Genomic DNA, 11,325 nt, shown 5'->3' with positions numbered 1-11,325 from the left:
AAAAAGATGAGGTCAAACTTTACTGAGAAAATTCAGACCAACAACTACAAAGTGGGACTTCAACCACTTCCCAGGTCTCCTGGGTGGTGCAGGGAGCCCAAAGATTTTGTGTTGAGGGCCACAGCCTAGTCGGGATGACGCATGGCATTTTTGCCAGAAGTAGTGGTTGAGAGGTGAAGCTAGCCAGCCATTAAGATGATGACTTTTGAGTTCTGGTGGAGTTCCGGTTGAGTTGCTTGAGCTCTGGAGGGGATTCCCAGAGAGTTCCCATCGGTTGGGGAAGTGGCGGAGGAGGGATATTTCTGGTTGCTGGTTCCTGGAGGAGCCTGTGGCATTTGGGGGAGTTCCCGGAGTGTGTGTGGAGTGTGCTGGTGGAGTTCAGAAATAATAAATAAATAAATCCTGCTTCAGTGGCTCGTGATTTGTGCCCAGCCAGACTGCGGCAGTCTTGTTTTTATTAACTTTCCCAAAATGCCTGCCCTTGCTCCTTGGACATCTGAGGTTTCTTGTCCTAGGGTTCATCCTTCAGTCCATAAGTATTTGTTGAACCTTGTGTTAGTGTGTTAGCTTTCACTCCTACTTCTCAATTTTCACAATACCCTGAATTTTGATTTAGCTTCATTCATATATAGGAAGATTAAGGCATACTGGTCAGTAGTAACTTGCCCAAGGTCAATCAGCCAATCAGTGGCAGAACAGGATAAGGATAGCCCAAGAAGACACAATTCTTGCTGGTAATACTGTTAGGAAATAGATCAGGGTATGGTTTGGTGGGATTGCCAAGGAATGTTATATCAGCTGAGAAGAAAAGGCCTTATGTTCTTTTTTTTTTCTTTCAATACTTTGAATTAAACCTAGGACCTCCCACAAGTTAGGCAAGCTCCTTATCACTGAGCTAAATCCATGGCCCTTTCTATTATTTTATTTATTTATTTACTTATATATCTATTTATTTATTCATTTCTTGTACTGAGAATTTAACCCAGGGGTGCTCTACCACTGAGCCACATCCCTAACCCTTTTATTTAAAAAAATATTTTTTAGTTATAGGTTGAGACAATATCTTTATTTTACTTTTATGTGGTGCTGAGGATCGAACCCAGTGCCTCATGCATGCTAGGTGAGCACTCTATCACTGAGCCACGACCCCAGCCGTCCTCAACCCTTTTTATTTTTTTATTTTGAGATAGGATCTTCATAAGTTGCCTAGGCTGGCCTCAAACTTCAAATCCTCTTGCCTCAGACTCTGGAGTAGCTGAATATCCTGGGATTACAGGTGTGTACCACCCACCCAGGTGTACAGGTCTTGTCTTCTTCTTCAGGAGACCCCTATCTGCATCTCACTCCAGCTTTGTGTTTCGGCTCTGTAACTGCAGTATCAAAGTGTGATGTAAAAGATTTCCTTAACATCTCTCTGACAAAATCATTTTCCACCCAATTACTTGCTCATCCTCTTAGGTTCCAAGACTAAAAACCTTAATCTTGCCATTCCTTGCAACCTAGCTCTCCAACTTCATCCCTTTGGTCATTAAATCCTTCTCACTTTCCTTCAGAAATATCTTTTCACCCTGCTTTCAACTCCCACTTCCTGCTACCCTAGTCCTTATCCTCATTTCTTTTTTTTTTTTCTTTCTTTTTCCGTGTTTCCTTTTTTTCTTTTTGTAGTAGGAATTGAATGCAGGTATACTTGACCACAAAGCTACATTCCCAGTCTGTTATTATTATTTTTTTATTTTGAGATATCATCTTACAAAATTGTGTAGGGTGGCCTCAAACTCATGATTCTTCTTCTTCAGTCTCCAGAGTTGTTGGGAGTACAGGTGTGCACCACCACATCTGGCTATCCTCCTTATTTCTTGCTTTGACTATCACAAAAGTTTTTAGTTGATTTCTAAAGTGTGTGTCTTTTTTTACTCATTATTTTTAGTTATATGACATCAGAGTATATGTTGACATATTTATACAAACATGGAGTATATCTTATTCTAATTAGGATCCCAGTCTTGTGGTTGTGCATAATGTGGTGTTTATATAGGTACATAGAAAAGTTAAGTCAGATTCATTCCACTGTCTTCCTATTCCTGTCCCCCTATCTTCCCTTCATTCCCCTTTGTCTTCAAATTTTCAGTAGGGAGCCTCTGGAAATCAAGGTAATGACAAATAACAGAACCTTAAAAATGAAAGTCAGGCCAGCAGGAGGGAAGTGGTGGTCTGTCTTATCTTCTATTTAGTTGAAGCAATGCAAACAAATTGATTATTGAAGTCAGGATTCTAGCTACAGCAGAGGTGAAAACAGTCCAAACAAAGGGCTATGGAAACACATGAAAGGGAGGAACTAATTCCACTTGGAAGCATTGTACAATGTTCACAGAGCAGGTGGCATTTCATCTGGGCTTGAAGGGTAAGTAGAATTTGCTATACGGAAAGAGGTGTTTCAAGTGTAAAGCAACTAAAAGTGCAAGTGTCAAAAATCCTAGGGCATGAAGTGTTTGCGAGGCAGCATCTACTAAATGCTGGGCAAATGTGCATACAAAAGAGACAAAGTTCCTGCTTTCATAAACTTCATACAGCAATGAGATGACCATTATTAAGTAAACTTACACAAAAATTGTGGCTTCATAATTGTACTAATGATATAAAGGAAAGTATAGAGGCTTTGATTTAAGAGAACCTAATTTAGTCTTTTAGCATATCCCAAAATGAGGGCACCACCTAACACATGGAGGTCACTCAAATTACTGATACACAATTGGTGAATTAAAGGATTAACAATGTTCCCCTAAGTCTTGCACCCAGGGAGCTGGAACAATTCTGAAGACAGATTCAAGTGGACCATCTGTAAATAAGGAAGATGAACCACCCACTTCATTCAAGAGGTCAGTTCACAGGGCATTTGAGAGGAATGGGTTGCAGACAACAACTGTGGGTTCCATCAAAATATTTCCCGATGTCTTTATGATAATATGCTTCATTGTGTCATTCATTTCAACCACTTCAAAATCCATTTTATTTCATTTTTGTGCTTCTCCCCTTCATTCTCAGTAAAGGAGTAGAACGACATTATGAAAGGACAGTGAGCTTTAGAGTTCTCATTCCATGACATGCTGGGGAGCAAACCAGGCTGATCTCTGTCTTCATGATTTTAGAATCTAATGAGCTTTGGAGTCATACAAACCTAAATTTAAAGTCTAGCTCAATTTCCTATAAGCTATAGTGTTAGGTGGGAGTTCAGGACACCATGATGGTAGAGATAGGATATTAAAAAGAAGCTGCTGGAGGACAAGACAAGGAGACAAGTCCTGCCATATTTACAGTAAATCCCATTAACATGACAACTTCTGCCACTGAGGATTTATCACCATGACAAAGCCCAACACAGGTTCAAATTTTTAAATGAACAATGGAAATAAAGTGGGCAGTATTCTAATTAGGTTTTCTAAAGTAACCATGAGGGGAAATATTCTAATTAGGTATAATAAGATAACCAACGGGAGAAAATGGAATAAGGTCTTCAATCAGGTCTGTGTAGGGAAAAGGACACTTCACAGTTTGATATAAGACCCTGATTTCCAGACATCAGGGCCTTGAGCCTCTTTCTCTCTCACTCTACCTGCTGTGTTCTACCTAACAGAGTACTATCTTCACCTTCAATAAATCTGTACTCTGTTACTTCTGTATGTCTTGCTCAATCCCTTGGACAACAAGGACCTGAATTTCAGCTGAATATCCCAATGGTAATGTTTTGGCGAGCCAGCCAGGAGGAAGCCACTTTCCAAGAACACATCCCATCATACCTGCATAAGTCCACTTCTCTTTTCTATCAGGCTCTCCAACAGTACCAAGTGCAGACTGAGGAGCAACTGCAATGGTCCCCCAGGGCATCACTGGGATGATCAGAAGTTACCTCTGTTCAAAACATTGGGAAATCTATAACCTGGAAGGGTGGAGATCCTGGGACTTTATGAAACTCTGTACAGAGTTGCTTAGTTTGATCTGGCTTGTTGGAATTTTGGTTTCATTGTTTGTTCTTTCTATCTCCTCATGAGCCTATGTGCTCTCCTTCCACTTCTCAACAAATTTTCTTGCTCATAATGTCATGTCAGAGTTCTTGGTTCTTTGCCACACTCTCAGGAGGCACAGGTCAGGCAGTTAAAAGTCACTAGAGTGCCCTCTGCATAAAGATTCCCATAACAAGATAATCCAGTAGTGAGCTGCAGTTAGACTTAATCTGTGCTGGATGCAAGACAAAGCTCCCCATTGTAGGCATATTGTACTCTCATCCAATTACTTCAATCCTGTGGCTTCTCCAAAAGGAAGTTAGCTGAATCAGAACTTAACATAGCACTGTCTCCCCTTCTTCTCAATGCCCAGCCGTTTTCTGCCTCCTGTGGGTTGTTGCTCCTTCTCTGTCAATCACTTTTCCCTGCTTTCGGGCATCACCTCCTCCAAAACCCTTATTGTTTTTTCTTTAAATATTTTCCTGAAATTCCCTATGAGGGATGGGAGCTACTAGCTGAAGTTATTATCCTTATCTTTAACCATCAATCAAAAGAAAAAAGGCCAAAATAAAACTGGGTCACTTCCCCATTTTCTGGGCTTAATAAGATTACAAAAGGTAGCATAGGGACAGGTTGGAATGCCATTTAGCAGCCTCTCATAAATAGGACTACATGGGGTTCTTTTTTGGTCCTCTGAGTAAGGAAACTAAACACCACTATAAAAAAATACTAATAACAATAGTTACCAAGTTTTTAGGAATAAAAGAAAACACCAGGGAGTTACATGGCCCCTGAAAAGAGTCCAGAACCAAAGGAAAGTCCACATTCAAAAGAGAATGAGGAAAATTGGTAGACAGGGAGCTCATAGTCCTGATCATAGGAACTCAAAATAAGTGGTGCTTGCTGGGCGCTGTGGTGCATGCCTGTAATCCTAGTGGCTTGGGAGGCTGAGGCAGGAGGAAAGCAAGGACAAAGCCAGCCTCAGCACTTTAGCAAGGTTCTAAGCAACTTAGTGAGATCCTGTTTCTAAATAAGATATTAAAAATGGGTCTCGGTGGTTAAGTGCCCCTGTGTTCAATCCCCAGTACAAAAAAAAAATTATTGCTCACCCAAAACAGGGGCTAGAGAAGTCTGGCTACAAAGGTTATTATGGGATTTCTATGGGAATGCCCAGGAAATCAGGAAATACCCAATCCCAACATCCTTAATTCTCCAGAGGGATGCCTTGATTGAAATTCTGGGCTCTAGACCTAGAAACTCTCTTCTCTTACAGAATAGCCAACATGGGAGGGACCACCTCCCTTTCACAGGACTCCCCTCATGGATATATCCTCCATCACTGAAATGCTTGGGCCCCGACAATTTGAGGGAAAAATGATTAGTTTTTTATTCTTGGCCCCAGTATAAGCTAGGGAATTCAGAACAATGGCCTCTGAATGGAAGTCAAAATTATAATACCATCTTGCAACTGGGCCTTTATTGCAGAAAACAGGCAAGTGCTTGGAAGTCCCCTATGTCCAAGCCTTCATGGCCCTATACCAAAATCCACTTTGCCATGACAAGTTCCCATGAGGGACCCCCAAAGAAACTGCCCCAAATCCCGATATCCTAGATGGCCTGTTATTAACCTGCCCTCCTGTCTCTCGGGAGCACTTCCATATGATCCTCCGAGGGAGGAACCACACAAACCACTCCTTTCTCCAAAGCATATAAGCCAACAACATATCAGAAGTGGGGTCATTATGGTCCCTATGACCCCAACACCCTTATGCTATCCCTCAGGGAGGCAGCTGGAGCAAAAGGACCATAAGGGTTCAAGTTCCCTTCTCTGTTACAGACATTCTTCAGTGTAAGTCAAGAATAGATAAATATTCAGAAGATAGATAGATTTGCTGATGGGTTTCAGACCCTAACCATGGGCTTTTATTTGTCCTGGAGAGACATTCAGTTTATCTTAACAGTATTCTGCACCTTATTGGAGAGGGAATGAATCATTGAGGTAGGGAAGCTGATGAAATCTTTGCCTGCACTCCAGAGAGAAACCACCCTGTGGAAGCGATAGTTCCAACAAATGACCCTATTGAGATTACTCCTTCAGGAATGACAAAGAGAACCCAGATGATAGAAGCCCTCTCGGCAGGGATGGAAAAGGGCATACAAAACCCAATAAATTATGATAAATTAAGGATATTACTCAAGGGAAAAACGAAAACCCTGCAGCATTCTATGACAGGTTAGATGAGGCCTTCCAGAAATATACCAATATAAACCCTTCCTTTATAGAAAGCATTGCCCGATTGGGCCAATATTTCATTAGTCAGTCAGCCCCAGACATGAGGAGAAAAATTACAATATATCCAGGTGGGGTCACAGACCAACAGAAGCCAATTACGAGACTCTGCTTTCATAGTCTTCAACAACAGGGATTTGGAGAAAAGTAGGAAAGATCAGAGTAAAGACTGACAGTGAGCCAGACTTATTTATGGCTGCCATAATTGGTAATGTCCTTGAGACCAATAAACTATCCAGAGGAAATGTAAGAGGACTTCCAGAAAAAGACTTCCTGCTTTAAGTATAACAGCACAGGGCACTGGGCAAGAGATTTCCAACAGCTACCACTGGGTCCACTCTGTGGTAAAACCACCCTGGCACGGGGGGATTGACTGCCCCCATTCCAAAAGAGGGACTGTGTCAATCAAGATCCTAACAACATAGGTCCTCCTGGATGGAGAAAATGCTGACTGAGGATGCCTGGGATGACCATAGAAGCCTTGGATGTTATAGATAAGAAAATCTCATTCCTGGGCTAGGGATGTGGCTCAAGCGGTAGTGCGCTCCCCTGGCATGCATGCGGCCCGGGTTCAATCCTCCGGGTTCAATCCTCAGCACCACATACAAACAAAGATGTTGTTTCCACCGATAACTAAAAAATAAATATTAAAATTCTCTCTCTCTCTCTCTCTCTCTCTCTCTCTCTCTCTCTCTCTCTCTCTCTTTTTTTAAAAAAAAAAAAAAGTCTCATTCCTTGTCCGTATGGGAGCTAGTTACTCTGCCCTGATCACTTATGAAGGAAAATTTTCTTCCAGGTCCACTTTAAAAAAATATATATTTTAGTTGTACATGGATAGCAGTGTCTTTGTTTATTTACTCTTATGTGGTGCTGAGGATCGAACCCAGTGCCTCACAAGTGGGAGGCAAGCACTTTACAGCTAAGCCACACCCAGCCACCTTCCAGATCCACTTTCATGGTAGGCCTTGAAGGGAGAAACAGAAAGATACTTTACCCCTTCCATACCTTGCCAAGTTGATCATCTGGTTTTTATTCATGATTTTCTAATAATCTCCAACTCTCCTCTTCCACTGGTAGAATGAGACATAATGGCCAAACTGGGGGCATTCCTCCACTAGGGACCCAGACCTAAAACACTACCTGTGGCCATTTGTGGCCCCATCCCTGAAGAGATTAATTTTCAAGTAAATCCTTTGGCTTGGTACACAGAAAAACCAAGAAAAGCTATTTATGCTCACCTAACACCTACAACCCTAAAACATCCCAGCCATTACCCAAATAAAAAACAATATCTTTTAATAGAAGAGACAAAAAAGGGTTTATACCCTATTATAGATGAGCTCCTTAAACCTTGCCACTCCCCCAGTAATGCCCCAATGTTCCCCATCCTAATACCTAGTGGGGAATACCAGCTAGTACCAGACTTGAGACTTGTTAATGAAGCTGCAGTCCCTGTACACCCCTTTAGTTGCAGACCGACCCTTATACCCTGCTTTCCCAAATACCAGGAGACACTACTTGGTTTATGCTGCTGGATCTTAAGGATGCATTATTTTTAATCCCATTGCAACTGTAATCCCAATATCTTACTTTTGAATAGAAAAATCCTTTTAATAAGAAAAGACAATATACATGAAGTGTCCTCCCCAGAGGTTTAGAGATAGCCCTCATTTCTCTACCCAGGCCCTGGCAAGGGTCTTAAGGGATCTCAAGCTCAAGCAGGAAAGAATCTTTCAATATGTAGGTGACCTACTAATATGTAGTCCAACCAAGGAGATCTCCAACAAAAACACTATACAGACACTCCATTTTTTTGGCAAAAAAGAGAATACAGGGTATCTAAAAGAAATGTCCAAATCTTCCACTGGAAGGTAAAACGTTTGGGGTATATATTAACTCCAGGGACCAGCCAAATCTCCTGACAGGATAAGGGCCATTTGTGAGTTGGCTTTGCTCCTTTTGGGGAATGGCAGGTTTCTGTAGAATCTGGATCCCAAACTTTGGCCTCATTGCAAAACCTCTCTCTGAAAGCATAAAAAAGTCAGACTCAGAGCAACAGTAACAATAGGTCTTTGAGAGAAAATGCATCTAAGTCTATATCTTCCTCTACAGAATAGGACTAATACCATCTGCCTCATTGCTGCTTAAGAGTTCAAAGAAGTGAGATAAAAACAGCAGATAATGCTCTAAGTGTGCGCAGAGTTATTATAACTAAGCTGATATGGCTTACATATATTTTTATTGTCCCTATTCCTACCTAAACCTATACATTTCCTGACTTTAAGCCTCTATAATAACTGAAATGACATATATGATGTGACAATTTGGATAGGTTAAATACAGGATAAAATGGAAGCTTAGAGATGGCATCTCTCTCCTCTCTCTCCCCACCCCCTCCCTAGTCCCTATCTTGCACTTTCACCCAAAATGAGCACTTTTCTTTTCCATGCCCTTCAGCCATGACTTTCTGCCTTGCCTCAGGCCTGAAGCAATGGAGCTAGCCTGAAATGGTGAACCAAAATAAGTCTTTCTTGCCTTAAGGTGTTTTTCTCAAGTTGTTTTTTTTTTGTCATAGTGATGACAAACTAACCCAAGCTTAAAGATGATGGGCTAGTTTACTGTGTAGAGAAGAGTTCAAGAGAGAAAGCATTCAAGTAGAGGCATTCACACTGCTAGCTACTTTTAGCTGAATTTACAGAGAGAATCCGGAACACAAAGGAACAGAAGAGAAAGATTTAAATTTTGAACCAAGTCTAAATAAGGATCATGTGTAAACTTTCAGCCAATAATGATGTTAATTGCACTGGTAAAAAGGAGCCATGGACAAAAGGAAGAATACCTTGAGGGCATCTCAGATAGCTGCAGGGCCACCCCTCCCATCACAGGCTCAAAGGTGTAGAAATGCAGATTTGTTTCAAAACCTTTCCAAAAGAGCCCTTGGATGCCACGTGTACCCTCAAACACTGAAAGATTGTTTTTCTTGCATTTAGCCAGCAAGTCACTCAGAGGCTGTTGTGGTTCAAGTAGACCCCGGTACAGCTCACACTCAACCACAGAGCTTGGTGGTGTCCTCGGGATGCTGGTTTTGCAGGCACACAGAATGAAAGTTATTGAGTCAAGGAAGCTTCTCCAAAGATTTCATGGGAAACTAGGCAGAGTGCTGCAGAGTCAGAATCACTGCAAGCAGCCCCTCACAGGGCAAAGCATGGAGCTACGGAGGGGAAGGAGAGCTAAAATAGAGACTATGGGAAGGTAGTGAAGTCTGTAGCATTAAATACCTACCACGGAATAGGCAATTAGCAGAGCTAGCACAGGAGAGGAGCCAGTGGGGTAAAATCAACAAGGTCACAGGAGTGGGGCTGGCCAGCTCCTGGGAGATCACTTCCTGCCATGGTATACCTATATGCTAGACATGCAGTTGTAGGTCTTAATATTTGCCCTCACGGGTTAATATCTTGATGTAGTTCAATTCCTCCTTTCTATTCTCATATTCATCCCTTTTGGAGGGAATACTTATTTTGTCTGCCCCATTATCATATCATGGAGTATATAAATTTCCTTTTTCTTCTTTTTGTGCGGATATGTGTACAGTATGGGAACGGAACCAGGGAATTGTTCATTCTAGTGAAGTGTTTTACCACTGAGCTATACCCCAGCACTGTTTTTCATTATTACAGGTATCTATAATTAGGAGTTTGCCTTTGGTTTCAAAAGAAACTTTGGACCTCAGTTTTTTGAGCAATACTGGGATGGTTCATCCTTTGGGGACTCCAGGAGACAGACGGAATGCATTTTGTGTGAATGAGCAGGTAAGAAAATGGGACGGACGTGATCTTAGGTGGGTAGAGGCAAATACTATAGAAGGAATCTCAAGCATTCTCCAAAGACCCATGTGTTAAAGGTTTGGTGCCCTGAGTGGAGCTAGTAGAGCTGATGGGGCCTTTAACAGTGGGGCCTATTGGAGGTCTTTAGGTCATTGGGGTGGGCCCTTTCAAGCAGTTTTGGGACCCCAACCCCCTCTAATTCTCTTTGGCTTCCTGGACATGAGGTGAGCAGTTTTATTCTATCACATGCTCTTGGCTTTGCGTATGTGCTTCATTGCTGCAGACCCAAAAGCAACAGAACCAAGCAACTGTTGACTAGACTTCAAAACTGTGAGCCAAAATCAACCTTTTCTCTTTATGAGTGGATTGTCTTGGATATTTATATGTTATAGTAAAATAAACCTGACTACACAGTGACCTTCCCATTTTTTTTTTGACCTTCCCATTTTGGACTGTGGAATCCTAGTGAATTTTCCAGTGTACATTCCAAATTTTATGCCATGTTCTCATTACCATGTTTCTTTCCCCTCTGTTCCATCTTCTACCGTCTAACAGTAGAAGCTGAGGGTAGATTCCCTGTAGTAATGAGTCAGTCCCCCAGTAGCTGAACAACTGACTGTCTAGGCCCAACAGCCTGAGGAAAAACAGCAAAGGGAGCAGAGCTTTAATTTCCAAGCGTTCACTAAGGAAAGTAGCATATACAAAAGAGGAAGAGGCTCTTTCTTGTTAATTTCTCCACCAGCCCTCTTCCAAGTTGTTCGTCTATTACCATGAGCCGGTTGTGTTGGGCATGGGATGTGAAGACCTGTGCACAAGAGACTTGTGTTTATCACTTAAGACAAACCAAAGCAATTTTTTTTTCCCAAAGGAAATTTTATAGAAATCAGATAAGAGAAAGCAAACATACTATAATTAGGTAGAAATTAGAGGTCATTCAGGATAACACTTTGGGAGAGGGAAGCAAAATCACTCAGCAATTCTGGTCATTTATCAAAGGATAAAAGGATAAGCCATACTCAGATGGAGTTCTCTTTCTCAACTCTGACACCAGGCTGCTGAAACACCTTCTTGTCTTTACTTTGGTTTCCCAGGTATTTCAAACTTAGGGAGGAGGAACCCTGGATGGGTAACACAAATATCTAATCTCTAGAAAAGGTTGGGCTCCATTATAAATTGAACTTACAGCTTGTTGTCATTACCCCTGAAAGCCAGG

Source organism: Marmota monax, unplaced genomic scaffold, assembly GCF_021218885.2.
Source record: "Marmota monax isolate L192 unplaced genomic scaffold, Marmota_monax_Labrador192_F-V1.1 WCK01_AAM20220418_F8-fsc00276, whole genome shotgun sequence".
In the NCBI taxonomy this organism is placed as follows: Eukaryota; Metazoa; Chordata; class Mammalia; order Rodentia; family Sciuridae; genus Marmota; species Marmota monax.
This window is presented reverse-complemented; position numbering follows the sequence as displayed.